Source organism: Leuciscus leuciscus (genome assembly GCF_965113295.1).
Source record: "Leuciscus leuciscus genome assembly, chromosome: 16".
Classification (NCBI taxonomy): Eukaryota; Metazoa; Chordata; class Actinopteri; order Cypriniformes; family Leuciscidae; genus Leuciscus; species Leuciscus leuciscus.
The window spans coordinates 11130584-11151330 of NC_138740.1; the positions used below are offsets into that span (position 1 = coordinate 11130584).

At 38.4% G+C, this 20747-nt stretch overlaps 1 protein-coding gene and 1 long non-coding RNA gene across 2 annotated transcripts in view; one reads left to right on the plus strand and one right to left on the minus strand.

Moving 5' to 3' along the window:
• The window catches only part of LOC309478007, a 114329-nt gene that overhangs the window by 85399 nt on the left and 8183 nt on the right, over positions 1–20747 (plus strand). The gene's annotated exons all lie outside the window — the stretch shown is intronic.
• Positions 1–20747, minus strand: part of ammecr1 (AMMECR nuclear protein 1) — a 56646-nt gene that overhangs the window by 24076 nt on the left and 11823 nt on the right. The gene's annotated exons all lie outside the window — the stretch shown is intronic.

Below are 20747 nucleotides of genomic sequence, written 5' to 3' on the forward strand. Positions count from 1 at the left end.
GCTTTCGCACTGAGGTTAGTGTACGAAAAAATATGGCACAGAAAGATTAGAAAGAGCTACATTTATTATATATTTCTTCCTGTATGTTTAGACTTTATTCAAGCTGCAAAATCATGTAAAACTAAATGTATCTTGCAGCACAGGGTAAAACCAGTATGTACAATGATGTTTTGGAACAAAAATAATGTAATTTAAAAGAAAACAATGTTAATGGTGCTCTGGATTTTAAACAGCCTCCTGAATTGTAGCTGGGCGCCGCGGACAGAAGCCAAGTGGAGCCACCAGTGTGCGTACAATCATAGAAAACAATGTGTTGAAATTTTAAACATGGCCGATACGACAAGGCGCTTCTCGTTCAAACACACAACATACATTAGCTTCAGTTTGCATTACATTTGTCATTTGTGTGTGTGTGCATGCGCGTGCGTGCGTGTGTATAAAGACTACCACTGAAAGTTTTCTCTTATGCCTATGTTAGTTTTTAATTCCAAAACAGTCCAAATCACAAATGTGGCAAATAGTGACAGATCTCTCTCTTAATACGGCAAAAATGGCTTTATTCACCACATCGCGTCTGAACGCATCTGGAGTTGGAGTTTAGAATCAATAATGCTATTACAAGAAAGACAGCAGCGGTAAAAAAAATTGTTTATAACGCTAGGACTATTGCTATGGAACCAGATATTTAAAACAGCCTTTATCACTTACTGTATATATGGCCGGGAATCGATAAAAAAAAAAAATTTTATTGCACAATTTGCTGTAATTAATTGCAATTAATTGCATTTCTCCCAAGCTTGTAATCATCAATATTTAAACTTAGAATCACCTGATTAAATTAAACACAGGGAAAAAAAGGAACAGAAAATAGCCCTATTAAAATAATATTAAACATCAATATATCAATATATTATTCTTTTTCAATAATCAATCAAAAAATCAATTTAACAGATTTTATTTTAGTTTTTTACTAATTATCTAAATAAAATATAGTCCTACAAAGCTATTATTACCAGAGCCTGTGATCAGAGCAGGTAATTTTACCATTGTTGCCCAGCATGACTAAACCAGCTCAGCAAACAGAAGTCTACTACAGTGAAATTTCACGTTATTTGAGCGGACTTTGCTTTTCCAGTGCGTGATCGGTACATGATTGGAGTGTTTGGGCCATTAGCGCAGCGCAAACACGTAATGGAACATTGAGCAGAGCGCAGCTCACCGACACACACACACACGGAGCAGAAAAGACCCGCTCATGAAAGCTGCGCGAGAATGAAACCTGATCTCCGAACACGGAGGGGCGGGACGGCATATTTTCAGCCTTTTCAATAGCAGCCGCAAGTTCCAAAAAAAAAAAGAAAAAAAAAGGAAACATTAATGAACAAACTTACTTGATAACAATAGTAATTATGTCAAACCTATTGTGAATAGAACATAAGAGCTGAAGGCCAGAGTTCTTTAAAAGATATTATTTGTAATAATCCGGTTGCACATCATCGGCCTACATCGCAAGTGTATAAAAATAGAGTAAACTAAAAATGCCACGGTATAAATCCAGCCTCTTTTAGAATACCATTATGACTAAGCCCTACATTTCCCAAAAAGAGTGAAAATCTGTTTGGCCAGTTGGTTAAGGTTTGATGAATAACAAAAATGTAACCTCCTTTCACCTTATTTTTCCAGGTTCATTTTTTGCTAAAATAAATCAATTCAATTACAAGTTTGAAATCAAACTTCCCGGCCATTGTGTGTAGGGTAAGCTATTAGGCAATGAAAATTAATCCATATCACTATCCAGCGTCCAAGTTGTACATTTTTTAAAAACTCTGTAATTCGTCTTAATTATGTTGTAAATTTGATAAATTCATGACATGTATCACTTTATTCTGTAAAACCTATTTTGTTTGAATTCATTTTCAGTACATTCAAATAATAAATATTTTATGTTTTGATATCTTAACACTCCCAAAATGAGAGGTGACGCAACTGCACAAATGAACAGACTAAGAAAACTATTTGAAATGGTATTTTAATAAGAAGAAATTAAAAATAAAATACTGTGACATAATTTTATAAATACCAGTAGTTTTAAAGCTGTTGAGATAACTGAAAAACCTTTGTCCGGCAATTTGTATATTCTCAAATATCAGGGTGGCACGACTGCAAATATGGGTCATTTGAATTGACAATGTAATAACAGTAAACAATGCAGCATCCAGAAACCCAAATTGATCCTTGTGGCAGAGAGAAAAAGGTTTGTAGATCTCTCTCATATACTGATAAAAATAGCTATTTTCAAATGTGGGTAGGTTGGTACACTTTCCATGTCAGACGGTACAACCAATGTAAAACTAGGAAATGCTATTTTATGATAAACTTCTTTATTCTATGTATGAACTTGCAGAAATAGGCGAAAGCTAATACAGGCATCCAAATAGAAGCCTGTTCAATGTCAAATTAGTTGCATAAGTCGGATGGCGCAACTGCAATGAATGTCACTATATGAAATAAAAACATTATTTAAGCTAAATAAATAATACATTTAAGCTAAGATTGTCTATTATTCTTTTTTTTTATTTTTGTTCTAAAATGTTAGGTTTAAGTTAAAGATGTTTTAAACTTTCCATGATAATTTTAAAATAATTTTAGATACCACTATCATATCAAATAAAGAAAAATCAGTCACACTTTATTTTTAAGTGTCTTTAACTACCATGTAACTCACATATGGGTAGGTTTAAGGGTGAGTTAAGGGGTAAAGGAAGGCTCAACAGTGTAATTATAGACTGTGCTGAAGGTACACAAAGTCAGGCAACACAAACCTATTTCATGACTTGAAACAATATCTGTTAGCACATGCAGAAACGAAAATATAAAAAAATTTTCTATTAAGAGATTTATTTTAAGGAAAAAATAGTGGAAAAGTGTAAAGAATTCAAAAATGTGAAGTGTTTCTACAAATGTCACTTAAGCCCTATTCGGACGGGATTAACTACAAGTGTAGTTGGAGTAATGTAATTTTACGACAGGACGTCTGTAATAATAATGGCCTATTCGCAACAGTTATGTCTGGTCGAACGATGTTTTAATTAACTTCAGATTAGATTATGTTGGTAATAGGCATTGGTAACTGACACTGTCCGTAATGATTACTGAAATGGCAATTTGAACAGGACTAAAATCACTGAGAAGCTCTGGTAATAATTACTTTACCCCACCTCTCCAGGTAAAACTAGTCCTGTCAGAATAGGGCTTTAGGAGCAAAAATCTGCCTTTAAACTTTGAAGAGATAAAGATTTTGAAATTTACCGTGAAAATTATCGTTATCGACTGATATGAAAATAATTATTGTGATAATGTTTTTTGCCCATATCGCCCAGAACTAAGCAGCATCAAATCATCCACCCTCTCCTTCACCAAAGACAGGGAATGCAGACAATGCCTGGGTACCTGGTTTCTCCCAAGGTTTTTCCTAAAAAAATGTCTCCATTCTGTCACCTTGATGGAGTTTTGGTTCCTTGCCACTACTGCCTAGGCTTTTGGCTTGCTTAGTTGGGGACATTTAATATTCAACAATATCATTGATCTGCCTTACTTACGGTGGATGATGATGCAATTTTCTTCTAGAAACAAACTTTGTTGTATTATTTATGTTATCACTGTAAAGCTGCTTTGATACAATCTGTATTGTAAAAAGCGCTACATAAATAAAGGTGACTTGACAATGGCTGTTATAATGGCTCCATGTAGATATCTGCCTCCTAATTCATGCCTAAGAACATTTTCTTAAAAAGACGTGCTTAAAGACATGAACAGTAAATGAACACAAAAAAAAAGAAAAGTTTTGTAGTCAACATTTGAAGGGGATCAAAACCTTTCATCAAAGTTATACATGAATTTTGAACAATACTCGTTCTTGTCTTAGGACAGCTTTGATGAACTTTTTTGATCCACGTCAAATGTTGACTACTGTATATATATATATATATATATATATATATATATATGAGTCAATGCAGTTCTATTGTCAGTTTTTATCTTAGACTGTCTGGAAAATTTTGACATTTATGCCTGGCTCACACTACAGGAGTTTTAAAATCCTAACCGATTGTAAAATCTGGTTGCAGCACCTTCCCTCAAATTTTAAACATGTTCACACTAAAAGATTTGAAAATCACAGCGCATCACACACTACAAAATGTTAAGATTATCGTGCCAGAGGAAGCGCCTCACGTGATCTCACGCAGCAGATCGGAAGCGGAAAAGCATGTAGGCTAAACACAATATCTGTCCTTCATATCAAGTCATATTCGTGAAAAAGGTAGCCGTGACCAAGGAAAGCGAAATTTTTCAAAAATCATCCTTTTAACATTTATGGATATTTCTAATGAATGGCGTCAGCGCTGGTCAATACAATGAATCAATGCCATTGATCATGAAGTGACGCTTCAGCATTGCCCATGCGCCGCATTGCTGCTCAGCTGAGCCTTGTAAGTGGAGCTCAAAGTTCAAATTAAATATGAAAATAATTAACAGCTTGTTTCATTATATCTATCTTTGAATGAATCCTCTTCTTTTTTTTTTTTTACATTTCCGTTGAATGAACAGGGTAACTAAACCCTAAAACAAAAAGGGCTTTATTAGTGCTGTTCATTGATTCGAGTACATTTTTTGACATTTGGGTATAAAGTGTTTTAATTCTACAATCTATGGTGTAAAAACGTCTGAGTGCTGCCCTCTTCAGGTTGAACGAATTAATTTTCCTATTGGATGTTGCGGTACTGTGTGACATAAGCAGGTTCCAGCTCACCACGCCCTTGGTACAAGCTCACCCACACCCTTGGCAGCCCCTGGTATAAAAACATCTTGTTTCGTCAAAACCACTGTAAGCGAGTCAGGAGTTGGAATTGCGAGCATTGAAAATGATCAGGATAGCCTATATTAGCATCTAGTTAGCATAGCATTTATATAGTTATTTAGATTATTTTGTGTAGCCTAGGTAGTTAATTCGCAGTTAGTGTAAAATTGTTAGAAGCACAGTTCGCAGTGGCATAGTATTGCATCAGTTAGGAAAGCTTCAAGTTAGGGTAGATTTTTAGCATTAGCTTTATTTGTATTAAGTACAGTGGTTAGGATGGAACGTATGTGTAGTGTTGCTGGTTGCAACAGCACTGCTCGCACTGTAAAGCGACGCAGTGCCAAACGCTGCTCCTCCTAAATGGACTCCATCACTGCAGTGGCGTCTTGATGTGAGTGAGCATATATTTTTTGTCACAATTTATGTTAAAGTTAATCCTCGGGTCGACAAAAGCGCAGGCGAGTTTTGCTGGATTTTTTCACATAGCAGCAAAATAGACTTAAAACACTGTCATTTATTGTCATATAGACTTAAGAAATATGAAAAAATAAACTGTTAAACGTCTACTTTTTCCACTTTTGTAAAATAAAGAAAATAAACAGGGTGTGCTTTCTGCCTCTGCGTCTCCGTGAACTTTTTTTCTGGAGTACGTCTCTAAACTTACACAAAAGATAGAGATGTCAGTCATTCTCATGGCAACTCATCTGCGCCGACAGAGAGCGTGCGCTATTGAAACGAGTCTCAGGTGCCTAAATATCAAACATGTTTGATGTGATCGGGGCGAGCCCGATTTGTGTGAGAGCAGATCAGGAGGTGCAAGATTCGATCTGTGAACGCCTCACATTACCAGATAATCTACGCCGAACATCGGAACCGATCGAGGTCATCGACAAGATTTTTATCCGACAAGGGGATAAATCGGCCTTAAACTCCTGTAGTGTGAGCCAGGCATTAGGAAGTTAACGTACTGTAGGATTTACCATGCATTTGTTTGTGATTGGATCAATTTAGACCACATTCATGGTTAATCTAAATACAAATATAGATCTGGATATGATATAGATGGTAATGCTAGGTGTAAAGGGGGCCATTGTTTGTGTATGTGCACTGATTATACCATTAATGATAACTAGTGATATAACATTATACTGGCCAGAGCTGCGTTTCCCAAAAGCATTGTAAGCCTGGCACATGTGGTCTCTTCAATCTACTTAGGCTTATAATGCTTTTGCAAAATGCGGCCCAGGTTGTTTAATCAGCCGATGTGTGGGCATTTGTAGATAATAGATGTTATTATCTTCATGGTTGGCCGATTAACAGTAGTGTTATGAACTGAAAAGTTAAAAAAAGTTTCCCTTTAAAATATTTTGTGTACATTGTATTTGCTAACATTTATCTGTATTTAAGGGACAATAGAACAAAAATGAAGAGTCAACATTGAGAGCACACTAGGGAATATATCAGCATTAGGTGAAACACCTTTCAAAAAAAAAAAAAAAAAATCTCTCAGTCATGTATTTTTAACTTCTATTTACCCCTAAGTGAAGAACAAAAAAAGACCTTCGCCATGAGTATATTGGAGCCTTAATTCTTCATCATTGCCTCTTTAGCCCATCCCACTTGCACATTATATGGACAGACCAAAGAAATACTACTACAACAGACTGCTCATTTAAAGGGGTCATGAATTGAGAAATAAAATTTTCCTTGATCTTTTGACATAAATGAGGTCTGTACAATAAAAATATCCTGCAAGTTTCAGAAATCTAAACTTCCTCATTGAAGTACGACATAATAATGTGACGAAAGACCGCCTCTGCAGAAGATCAATGCCTACTTCAACATCATTGCCTCTTTAGCCCCACCCAATTCACGCATGTCATGTAGTAAATATGAGAAAGAGAGATGTAAACAGGATTACTCCAGCAATAAAAATTATATAGAGATGCCTTAAAGGATTGCAAGACGTTCTGCAGTGCAAAGTTGTGAAAAAACACAATCTTTGCATTGCCTTCCTTGTAGAGATGCACCGATGTATCGGCCACCGATATTTATCGGCCTATTTTTTTTTTTCAATTTACAACAATGGTTTATTATTTAACTGCACTAAACTGTTTAATGTCTGCTACATAATCCAAGATTGATCCAAAATCTAATATTCCTGCTGTGCTGCTGTCTGCATTTTAATGTTAATAAAAAAAAATGTATATATATATATGAACCGAGGTTACAACAGTAACCGGAGACATTCCCTTTTAAAAGCGGTCACTTCGACATTGCGTAGCAATGCTGCGAGAACGGTGTACAATTCCGGCGTAAGTAGCAAAGATCAGCCCACCAATCACGGAGCAGAATAGCACACAATTCAACAAACAGTGATGCCGCTAGGAGTGCTTACAGCTGGTAGGTGGACCTAAACCAATGAACTGCAAGCTCAGGTACACAAATATCAGATCAGCTCAAGCGAACGGGCTGCACTGAATACAATCCAACTTGTAAAACCTGGCAAAAGTGTTCTGTAAAGACCAACAAGCCACAAAACATATATTCCACAAAACACATGGATGTGCCCTTAGACAAGGCCCATGAAGAGTTAATAGCCCTCGTCAAGTGAGCTCTGATATTGAGAGGGCATTCCTGTCCCTGGCCACATAAGCCAGAGCGATAGCGTTCACTATCCAAGTGTGAGAGCCTCTGCTTAGAAACTGCACGTCCCTTAGCGCAGCCACTGTAGCACACAAAGAGCTGGTCCAACTGTTGAAAGGCAGCCGAGTGGTCCATGTAGACCTGCAAAGCCCTAACAGGGCAAACAACGCTCTGAGCATCACCGTCATGCGAGGTCGACGGCTCAGAAGACAAGGCGGGTATAGAAATCACCTGCGCTTTAAAGGGAGTAGAAAGAGACTTAGGCATATAACCCAGTCACGGCCGGAGAGTAACACTGCAGTCACCGGGTCCAAAGCAAATACAATCGCTGTCCACTGAGAGCGCATGTAAATCTCATATGCACTTAGCCGAAGAAAGTGCGAGAACCAAAGCAGTTTTGAGAGAAAGCTCCTTAACAGCGATAGTTGCCAAGGGCTCAAAAGGGCCTTCAGAACCAGCGCTAGGTCCCATGGTAGTACCGAAGGTGAGCGTGGGGGATCTAACCTCCTCTCCCCCTGAGAAATCTGATCACTAACCCATGTCTCCGCAGCACCGCCATCGCGTGCAGTGTGGAAGCCACCTTGTCCGCGGAGGTGTAGGCCTTGTCAGCAAGGTGGGCGGTCAGTCTGCACGGCTTGGACGGCAGGCTGAGATCCGCCCCAAGCGTGGCCGAGGAAGGGCACATATGCGTGGAGACTGTCTCCTCGACGGGGGGCATGCCATCTGCGGCCGGGGGTGAAGGCTCTCATCAGAAAAGAGGACTGGGGAATGGGACGACGGCAGAGGACGATGGCCCCGGGCAGAGTTGTCACAGTCACCCCAAGGGGGAGAAGGTCCACCAGCAGCATGTCAGCACAGTGCCCACAGTCTGACTCAGAGAAAGCAGCCTCAGCATGGGGCCAGGCAATACTTGTGCGGGTCGATGGGGCCCACACAAAGTCGACAGAAGGAAGCCATCGGATGCGGTGGAGTATTGTTTGTCTTCAACGATGGCAGAATGAAGGATAAGATTCTGACGCAATTGTCGCTCCCCCACATTTTATACTGCCCGAGGGATCGTCAGCATTTTCATGCGATTTGCATATTTGCGACAATTGGCAGGTTATTTTACTGGTATTATCCTATAAGGTTTCAGGAATTTTAGAGAAGGCGAAGAGTTCCCTCAGCGTTGCTACGCAATGTCGAAGTGACCGCTTTCGAAAGGGAATGGAATTTACTGCAAACGCAGAATGTTAATGAATTTGTCAACGTTTTGATGAATAAATAAAAAGTAGGTCAGTACAATAAAAAAATCGTGATATAGACTAGTCTGAATATTGAGCCGCAAACAGAGTATTTAAATATGAATCCTGCATGTTCTGTGTGTTTCTGTGTGAATGAATGGCACAGACATGCGGTTTAATTTACCTCACACACACTGAAGCACACGTGACGCTCACTGTGTTTTTCAGCCTCTGCTGCCTCACTATACGAGGACATGAATCCATGAACTTCAAGAGTCACTTTGTGAACATTTTACCATTCATTTGAGAAAATCTATCGTCATATCATAAACACAGAAACTAGAAGGTCTTCACGGTAACCCACCAAAATCAAAGTTCTGTTTAACTTGTAATCGTGACAGAAATATATTAGTTTTACAGTAGAATTTAGCTACGTCTCAATGTAATGATATGCATTTAATTTATACAGTGAAGAATATGCAGTGTTATTTTACATTGGTTTACTTTATATCTGTACCTGAAAACTGTTAAACCTACCTAAAAGCGCTGTTTATTTCATATGTATCTTTGTTCTGTTGTATTTATGTAGGCCTGCTGAATGCTAAATAGATCCAATCCATGTTCATTAGAAATTATTTGATGATGCAGCAATAAACTGGCTAGTATAACTTTATGCATGGTTCCTTTGAACTTTGCGGGTTTAAAACGTGATCAAAACACTATCTATTTTAACGACAAACGTTTTTTTAAAAGAGAGCAATTGAAAAATATTGGTATCGGACTCTGCCAATAATTGTTTGTTAAAGTCAGTAAGCATGGTAAAGACACTTCGTCTGTTCGCGTAATTTTTAAATGAGAAACATTTTGACAGGCTTTTCACAGAGACTAAAAGATGATGCAGTGCCTACTACAATGGATCCGACAGTAATGCGAGTAGCAATGCTTTAACCATGTGTAACTATTGCTTTGTTTGTTAAAGATCGTTTGATATGTACTCATGAATATAAGAATGACAGTGCGACAAACGATGGTACATTCATTCATACTTAATTTATACAAAACCGCAAGTTATCCTGTCAACTATAACTGTGGTAACTCCAAGTACTTAAACTTTATTTGTCACTACAATATGTAATAATGTAATAAGCATATGTAATATGCATATATGTTTCACAGTTGGCAAATGTTTCTATGCAACAAGATAAACACCTTTCTGTAGTGTCTTCATTTTAACACTAATATAAATGTAATAAAATACAATACTACCTCACAAATACATAATGAATAAATATAAATAAAGATGATTACCAAGCTGTCGCAGACTGCAGTATCCTTGGTATTTGAGGAGTAGGTTCGTCTTCTGATCGGGTTTAGACTCTGGCTCCAACATGTATGGCGAACATCGGAAGTTTTCAAAACAATTCCACACGTGTAGTGGGTATGTTGAAAATGATTTTAATATGCAAAACTGTTACCCAATCATACCAGTGGGCAGTTACTTCCAAGTCTTGAATGCGGCACGCCTATCAAAACGGAGTGTTTCAAAGAGAGGGTCAAAAACAGGATAGAAAATAACCTATTACTTCTAAATTAGGATGTTTTTTGATGTAAAAATACTGCTAACATTATAAGTGGACCTCAAAGAACACTATATAAAAAAAAATATGTAAATGCAGTTCATGACCCCTTTAACTAAGTGTTCAAATAAGAGGGCTTAAATCAGGGTAGAATATGGCTTTTTATTTCTAAATCATATTTTTGATGTAAAAATGCTACTAACAAAAATGCAGCTAAAAAAAAAAAAAAAAAATGCAGTTCATTGTCCCTTTAATGTATCTATCTAAATACACTTAAGAAACTTAAATATTGATATTTTCACTTTTTGTCTATTTTAACATTTTCCAAAACAACACTGGACCCCATTAACGTTTTATGTATGGACAAAAAAAATGTGACATTTGCATACAGGAAACAAATGCATACAGGTGATGATAATTAAATTTTTGGGTAAACCATCACTTTACAGCAAATGATCGTGTTAGAAAGACATGCAACGATTGTACTTAATTAAAAAGTTTATGGCAGCAGCACCTGTGATGCTAAATTCTATCTACTCGTTACTATACTCATAACATAGAAAGAAAAAAAGAAAACAGACATTGTTATTGGTTATATAAGCTGCTACAAAGTTAATGAGAAAATGGAGAAGTGGGAATTTGGCAGCGAATACTGGGTTGAACTGAGCAAGGCACAAGCATCTGCTCTGGTGTCTCCATCCCTGCTGCGGGAAGAATGTGGCTGTAGATCTACAGATGGATGACATGGAAGCAAGGTCAAGCAACTGCTAGAGATAGAGATGTCTAAGATGTTCTTTATAGGCAATGCATGTACACGTGCAAGTTATATGCACAGGCAACTTCAAGTAAACCAACTGGAGGTTAACTTCCTCCTCAACAGTGTAAACCAGGAATGTTTAAGGACAGCACGTGGAGAAGTTCAGTCACATGGCACTCTGAATGTGAGACTCGTCAGGGCTTGAATTTCGGTGTGGGTATTTTGAGCATAATTTTAATCATTCGATTAAATTCATAATTTGAGGTCTCGTACTTAATGCGGGAAATTCCCGCAAACATTTAATCACATTGGCATGTAGGTTGTATGAGTAAATTAATCTACACAGATTATAAAATCAAATCAGTCATTTTAACTTTAATTTTACAAACAGTGCAAGTCTCTCTCTCTCTCTCTCTCTCTCTCTCTCTCTCTCTCTCTCTCTCTCTCTCTCTCTCTCTCTCTCTCTCTCTCTCTCTCTCTCTCTCTCTCTCTCTCTCTCTCTCTCTCTCTCTCTCTCTCTCTCTCTCTCTCTCTCTCTCTCTCTCTCTCTCTCTCTCTCTCTCTCTCTCTCTCTCTCTCTCTCTCTCTCTCTCTCTCTCTCTCTCTCTCTCTCATCACCCATTGCATCTGCACAAGGCAAGCGTCAAGTGCGCTGCAGGCGGAGATACCAGACTCTCGCGTTTCTGGAGTCGGGACAGTTGACGGAATTGCCACTTGCACAATCGGGCAAGTGTTGCATCGTCACTAATGTTTTTCATTTAGTCGTCTAAAGTCTTACCAATTTACACATTCAAGCGATTTTAAACTATTCAGTACTTGCGCGCTCTCTGAAAGACGGTTTTCTCTGCGCACATACATGAGGCAGCATCACAAACAGCTTGCTAGTAACAAAACTGAGCACGGATTAGGCTATAGCGCTTTAACGGTGAAAATTCTGGTCTTGGCGAATATCCTCGTAAACACAGTCGATTATGTCTTAAATAAACATAATTATTACTTTTAAACATAAGTAGTTGATAAAGAAACCGTAACATGGATCCATGCACTAGATCTTAAAGTGACAGCAGCAGTGTCTCAATGTTGATAAAACAACAAAATATAGCTGACTGAATGGTAAGGAATCAGGATTACTAGCCTATGCATTTAATTTATCCAGGACTAAGAGACTATCCAGTGTTATTTTACATTTGATTGATTTTTATTCAGTTTCTATATTATATCTGTACCTGAAAACTAGTGTTAGACCTACCCAAAAAAACATATTTCTTTATTTCACTTGTATCTTTATTTTATTGTATTTATTTGTGCAATTTAATTTATTTTTTCCAATTTAATTCAAAGATTGAAATCAAGCTTCCTTGTGTTGTGTAAACTCTTGAGCAACAAAATTACCCCATTGTAAAAATAGAAATACAATGAGTGAGCAAACATTTAGGTAAGATAAATGTCATTTAAATTTTTTTTTAAACATTTAAAAACATTTTAAACCCCCCCATCCCATCCATAAGAATCACTTAAGGTGGGAATTCCCCTCCCATTTTCCAAAAAGAAATTCAGGCCCTGCTCGTAATTGTTTTTAGTAAAGTTCATTATCAGAACATTGCCAAACAATTGCACCGCATCAGAATTTCCCGCAGGATTTTGGGAGACTATGAGAGGTGGACTTGTTCCTCTATGCTATGGGGTGCTGAGAATATAACCCCCAGGAAGAAAATGTTGTACATTTTAAAAGATGAAGTTAAATGCAATCATGATCTGAGGGTACATGCGAAAGTTGGGAACAGCACCACCTACGGGTCATGAGATCTGAAAATGATATTTTTGCTCATAACTTTTTTTTTTTTATAATAGATTTTTGTCAGAAAACCATAACCTTGGTCTCAGCGGATACCTTGGCTCATGTTGATATTGACAAAAAATTATGTTGACAAATAAAAAAGACAAATAAAAATAACGAATGTCTATGAAAACATGAATGTACAGTGCATCCGGAAAGTGTTCACAGTGCTTCACTTTATCCACATTTTATGTTACAGCCTTATTCCAAAATGGATTAAATTCATTATTTTCCACAAAATTCTACAAACAATACCCCATAATGACAACGTGAAAGAAGTTTGTTTGAAATCTTTGCAAATTTATTACATTTTTGGCACCAATTACAGCCTCAAGTCTTTTACTCTCAAACTCTCAAGCTCCATCAGGTTGGATGGAGAGCGTCGGTGCACAGGCATTTTCAGATCTCTCCAGATATGTTCAATCGGGTTCAAGTCTGGGCTCTGACTGGGCCACTCAAGGACATTCACAGAGTTGTCCCGTAGCCAATCCTTTGTTATCTTGGCTGTGTGCTTAGGGTCGTTGTCCTGTTGGAAGATGAATCCAAGTCTGAGGTCATCCCAGTCTGAGGTCCAGAGCGCTCTGGAGCACGTTTACATCAAGGATGTCTTTGTACATTGCTGCATTCATCTTTCCCTCGATGCTGACTAGTCTCCCAGTTCCTGCCGCTGAAAAACATCCCCACAGCATGATGCTGCCACCACCATGCTTCACTGTAGGGATGGTATTGGCCAGGTGATGAGCAGTGCCTGGTTTCCTCCAGACATGACGCTTTCGATTCAGGCCAAAGAGTTCAATCTTTGTTTCATCAGACCAGAGAATTTTGTTTCTCATGGTCTGAGAGTCCTTCAGATGCCTTTTGGCAAACTCCAGGCGGTCTGTCATGTGCCTTTTACTGAGGAGTGGCTTCCGTCTGGCCACTCTACCATACAGCTCTGTCAGAGTGACCATCGGTTTCTTGGTCACCTCCCTGACTAAGGCCCTTCCCCCCCAATCGCTCAGTTTGGCCGAGCGGCCAGCTCTAGGAAGAGTCCTGGTGGTTCCAAACTTCTTCCATTTACGGATGGAGGCCACTGTGCTCATTGGGACCTTCAATGCTGCAGACATTTTTCTGTACCCTCCCCCAGATCTGTGCGTAGATACAATCCTGTCTCAGAGGTCTACAGACAATTCCTTGGACTTCATGACTTGGTTTGTGCTCTGACATGCACTGTTAACTGTGGGACCTTATATAGACAGCTGTGTGCCTTTCCAAATCATGTCCAATCAACTGAATTTACCACAGGTGGACTCCAATCAAGTTGTAGAAACATCTCAAGGATGATCAGTGGAAACAGGATGCACCTGAGCTCAATTTTGAGAGTCATGGCAAAGGCTGTGAAAGCGTATGTGCATGTGATTTTTTTCATTTAATACATTTGCAAAGATTTCAAACAAACTTCTTTCACGTTGTCATTATGGGGTATTGTTTGTAGAATTCTGAGGAATCCATTTAGGAATAAGGCTGTAACATAACTTGTGGAAAAGGTGAAGCGCTGTGAATACTTTCCGGATGCACTGTATGATTAAAAAAAATAACACTGCTAGATTATGATGCATCAATGTTATCGAAAAAGAAATATCTAAAAGGAATAGCTGCTTGAGGTAAAGCTGAAGAGTAAATGATCTCCAGTAAACTGAAGCCCGTTCTATGACACATCCTATGAGATTAATCAGATATCCTAGATACATAAACATTACAACTTGCATCTGCACAAAAGGACGAAAATGCACATGTGAACTCGGTGTGCTCGTTTTTTACAGTCTATGGTTTGAAAGGGAAACTCTAGATGCGCTCTCCCCTTAACAGATGATACACGGGCAACTAAAGCAAAGAGAATTTACAACATTCTATCACAATCCTGTTCTCATTATAACGCTATATATGGTGTGTATATTGGCACTGCACATCTTGCACATAATTACATTTTTCATGATAGAAGGCGATTACAGTCACTGCGCGTTATTGAAGCCATAACGAGAAACTTTAAATAAAACATAGGTTTTACTGTTAAAAAAAATTTGGAAAAAAAAATAACACTGCTGCATTATTAATATCAATGATTTTGAAAATGATTTTGACCATCTCAAATACCACAATCATAGTCAATGCATTTGAGCTCAAAATGAATGAACGGTCGGCAAACTGCAGCGTTTTGCTAGCTGGTTATTAAACTCAACCAAATGTGTCTTATATTTGAGATTAATCAGATATAGACAGCAAAAGTAATCTTACAACTCACATCTGCAAAAAAAGGACGCCAATGCACACATGAACTTGACCGTGCTAGTCTGATGTGTACTTGTGGATGTGCTCTTCCTTTGCGCTGAAAAACTAAAACACAGAGAATTTACAACATTCTATTACAATCGTGTTCTCATTATGTTATGATAGTTTGGTGCTGCACATCTTGCAATTAACTGCATTTCATGATCAAAGTGATTCCAGGCATCACTGCAGTGCACGCTTTCAAATCCAGTTTCACTATTTCGTCAGTCTGGAAAGCATGCTGTCTAACGCTAACAAATCAGACCTCAGGAACCGCCACAAATGCCTCAATACATTTTTTTTTTTAAATTGTCTGAAAGTCAGGATGATCATCGTTTTCATGATCGATCGTCGCTGTCACATACGAGTTCTCGAGTACTCTTGCTCATCCCTAGTTGATACTGATTTTGCCAGGATCGGACAAATTGCCTGTGTCTGACATTTTGAAATTTGTCATAAATTGTGATATTTTCTTAAAAGCTTTGACCTTTTGGCACAAAAGTTTTTCAGTAGATATAAGGCTTTTTACAGAAAAGCTTTTTGAAAACACTGTCAAATTAGTTTTCATAGTGACATAACCTTCCTTGATTTATGCCGATTCTGATGTTATATCAAATGTCAGAATACTTAACTTCTGACTAAGAGTTTTAAATAAAAATAATTGTATTTTATAGTACAACTGTAAAATTTCACTACTAATATTTACGTTTTAATTTCTTAATTTACAGATATTAAACCATTCATCTTATATTTTGGGGGGAAAACTGCAGGGATTCCTTAAAGCAGGGGAAGCCAACCCTGCTCCTGGAGAGTTACCTTCCTGCAGACTCCACTTCAGGGAGGGGAGGGGGTTGTAAATGAATGTACTAGACACACAGATAGATCTTAAATGGGTTACAGCTCAGTCTGACATCATTATGCATTATAATGATTTGTCAAGTAGCCAGCACTAGTGAACAAGGAAGATTATGTTTTATTTTATTGCCAAAACTTGTCATACACTGATAACTATTTCTACTGATAATTACTGATGTGTGCAAACAAGCGAAAAGTCACAAAATATAGTATACAGAATTGAGGAAAAACAAAATGTGTTTTAACAAATATAAACAAACAATATAAAAACAAATGTCACTTAGGGCAAAACATGTACACATTTCAACCATACTAGGTTAACAATTTTAACATAATTATTAACAATTTGAAACTGCTACGACAGCGGGGAGGATGCATGGGACACTTCACCCATTTGCATTAAGCTTTGTATTGTTAGAAACCCAGTCATATATTATAATAAACGTGGATTTTTCATTAATTTTTCCCTGAGATGGGAGAAATAAGGATTTAAGTGTTTTACTTCCTGCTTATTATGACGTAAAAATCATCATTTTGCGTCATAATAAGCAGGAAGTCACATTTCATTGAAAAGTGTAGAGACTACAAACAAGCTCCTCATTATTCCAGGGGGCGGGACCCGCTCACGCTACAGGCCTATTACAGATCAGTGGGTGGGACTTCACTTTCTGAAACTAAAAGCAATATCCTCCATCTTGTTTGGAAGCTAAGCTAACAGGCACTGTGGAGCAAGCTGTGAAGATATGACAATAGCGGAGGGTAACGTTACTCAATATGATGTAGAAGAAGAGGATTTCGGAAGTCTGATGCTCGAATCAGGTGTTTGTGGCTACCTTTACAAGCCGCATAGCGAAGAGCAGCCGAGGCAGAAGACCTGCCTGTCGCGGACGAGAAGCCCAGACTGGCTCGAGCTGGGGGCGGACTGGTGGCGCCGGTGATCTCACTATGCAACTACGAACCGCTACGAACACAGAGATAGAGTCCGTCTGCTGCAAAGCATTTAAACGATGCCAATTTCTCCTGGACGAAATCTCTGAATCAGACGAGGACACGGACGTTTGTGTTGTGAACCATCCTAGTTTCGCACCGCATCTGACTGAACATCCCGGTAACGTAACCATGCAATAATTCACCACTTCGAAAGAAATACAAATGAGGAATACATGAACGCTAAACAAGTGCTCGGTTGATGTGCGTTTTAACATTGCTAAGAAAATTCCCGCTCCTCGGAGACCGATGCGTCTCAGTAATGACGCCACCGGCCTCGCGTCGTTCTCCCGTGCCCCTCAGCCTCGTCCTGCTCGCCACAGTAAACATGATGAATGGCGACTGTAGAACGCAAAAGCTGAAACGCGGACATTTTGAGCGATCTCGAAATCCCTGGCAAACTCGTCACGGAGACTCACTAGTAGCTAATCCTTGTTGTTTTCAACTGCGCTCTGTAACCGGTAGGCGTGGCTTGGGAGTGGCCTCCTAGGGCAGCGAAGCAAGTGCATTCTGGGAGTTGTTGTCTTTCATCCACATAAGCCAAAAATACATTTTCTGGCTTTTCTCAGTCTAGAAAGCTCCAAATTCAAAAATGTCTTCACATTTCTTCTACATAAATGACCTATTTTAAATACACATTCATCTTTCCAGAGGTGAAGTATCCCTTTAATTTCCATTATTTTAAAGTTATGTTTAGTTTTTACCTAAAACCTACCAAGTTCAAACAGTAAAACACAAATGTGGACATGTCCACATTCAAGCATTTCATACAATGGGCTTAAACAGCTCGCCCTTTTACAACAGATTTAGTTCACAAACAACTGCCAGTCGTGACCTCAATATGATTCTCATTTACAGTAATAAACCCTAAAATTCAGCATTAGTAACTTAGAGGATCTCCCATTCTTGGCTCATTCTGAGTCAGACTTTTGAATTCAGTGAATTGTTTACCGGAGACTCACTCTGACTGGATCATTTGAATCAGTGAGTTGCTGACTCGAGAACAGATGCAATCGGATAGGTCCAATTCACGAAAGAATTGTTCAGTGTGCTTTGCGAACCAATTTAAAGGAGAACTCCGGTCAATTTTAACATTGAGCTAATTTTTTTGTAAATTTGGAGTGCTGTCAATACAGAGAACAACGACAAAAATCGGTGTTGCCTACACCGTGTTATCCTCTTTTTAAAATTTGCACTCTGTTGACTTCAATGGGGCATATTTTAAACCTGCTTTTAGCCTCTTAACATCCTTGGTGTGTCATTACAAGTGCACAGCCAATGTGAGCGATTCCTTCAGAGTGAACGCGCTGAATCTGACTGCAGTATATGTGAAAAATATGAATAAAAATGAAGTTAATTCGTCCAGCGCTCATACCTGTATTTACATCCTGTTTTCGGTTGAAGTCCATAGTAATCGATTGTCGAGTTCACGCGCATATGTTTAGTTACCTATGATCACGCGCGTGAACTCGACAATCGACTACTTTGGACTTCAACCGAAAACAGGATGTAAATACAGGTATGAGCGCTGGCCGAATTAACTTCATTTTTATTCATATTCTTCACATCTACTGCAGTCAGATTGACCCGTGTTCACTTTAAAGGAATCACTCACATTGGCTGTGCACTTGTAATGACACATCAAGGATGTTAAGATGCTAAAAGCAGGTTTAAAATATGCCCCATTGAAGTCAACACCGATTTTTGTCGTTGTTCTCTGTACTGACAGCACTCCAAATGTACAAAAAAATTTGCTCAATGTTAAAATTGACCGGAGTTCTCCTTTAACAGGTTAACTGAAAAGAATCAGCTTGTTCACAAATCGGACACCGCTATTGCATCTCGGAGAGGGTAACAAATTCTTCAGTTCAAAATAACGAGGAACGACACGTTTTTATGAAATGTAGTGGAGTAAAAAGTACGATATTACACTTTGGAATTTAGAGAAGTAGAAGTAAAAGTTTCCCAAAATCAAATACTCTGATAAAGTACAGATGCTTGAAACACGTACTTAAGTACAGTAACAAAGTAAAAAAAAATACCCAAGATTTTACCGTTCAAATGACCGTCGTTTTAATGTTACGGTGAAGAGCAGGGCGCGAGCCGTGGAAACGGAGAGAGGCCGGTGGCACGAGTGTTAATGAACGTCACTGCGAGCTACACCACTCTGAAGTCCCTGGAGCTCCAAAGGATAAGAGGAGGAGTGACGACAGTAAAAGACGAGAGAAGACCAGGCCTGGGACATATATGTTGCGTTTTGTCTATGTATGGGCAGCAGTCGGCTTTGAAGCACCTGCCGTTTACTTCTGTTTTATTTTTTAAAACTTCCATTTACCGTTCACCGGTTCCCCATTCTTCCCTAAGCCTTGAACATTGTTACATTTATATTTAAAATCATTTTAAATTGCACATTAAAATAAAACACTTTTATATATGTTTAACACATATGGCCTAATCTTTTTTATTTTACCTCAGATCACATGCGTCACAGAAATGACAGCTCAAAAGACAACTGAGGTGCGGGAGTATTTTGAATAAGAAATAAAACGGAAAAGTTGTATGTAGGTTGTGCCATTTCAAACTGGCATAATTCCACTAAAGCCAAGTGTAACCATATTCAGCACATGTACATAGGTGAGATAGTCAAAGCAAGCAAATTCCCATCGCTTATTCACTTGAACACAACTGAGTATATAACTGAGCTTAAGAATCAGAATGAGCTTTATTCGGCAAGTGTACATGTGCATTTTTTTTTGCCCACATTGCCAGCCCATAGAATCGCTTGCGGGAAAGTTATGAAATTTGGCACACTCATAGAGGACAGTCTAAACTGTCACCATAGCAAATTTGAAATCTCTAACTCAACCCTCTAGCGCCACCAACTGTCCAAAGTTGCACTCACGTTTATGCTAATAACTTTAGAACCGTAAGGGATAGAAACAAAATCCTTTTTTCCTCAATTCGTCTACCCGTTCTCGAATAACACGCAAAAGAATATGACAAAATTGAATCGTATCATCTTCAGACCGCCCCAACAAAAAGTTATGGATTTCGTGTCGATAGATGAAACCGTTTTCGTATAGCGCCGCAACAAAGTTGAGGCATGATGCCAAAATGACTCTTGAGGCTTTATCACTGCAGTGTTTTGGCATATTGACACCAAACTTTGCATGTGTTAGTCATCTTATTCTGATCACACCACATCAGTTTCGTAACAGCCCCACCTATTGGTCAAAAGTGATAAACCGTTAAATCACAATTTATTTTATTTTTCAGGCATTTTGCCTAAAATCATATTAATATGCCTTTAATTGCTCATTGTTACGGTTGCTCTAATGCCCAGCCATGCTTGCATGACTTATTGTGCCTTCTTTGTGCTTGCCCACTTAATTGCTGCTTGCAGCTATATTTAATATTTTTATTATTATTATTATTATTATCAATACAATTAATGTGGAGATCTGGGTCAATTTTTTTTTAATTTGGGCCACTTATGCCTGCAGTTTAAACGCAGTCTTTAACAGCCTGTAACCTCTGTGGCGCTTTCAAAATTTTACATTTCGACACCTAAAAATTCTGGGTCAACCAATAGTTTGGGGTGGGACAATGTTAACTTAAAAAAAAAAAAGGGAGCTGGTCTAATGCTGCAGTAATAATACACCACTTTAAAAAGGGCAGGTCTTTTAGAGAAGTTTTCAGA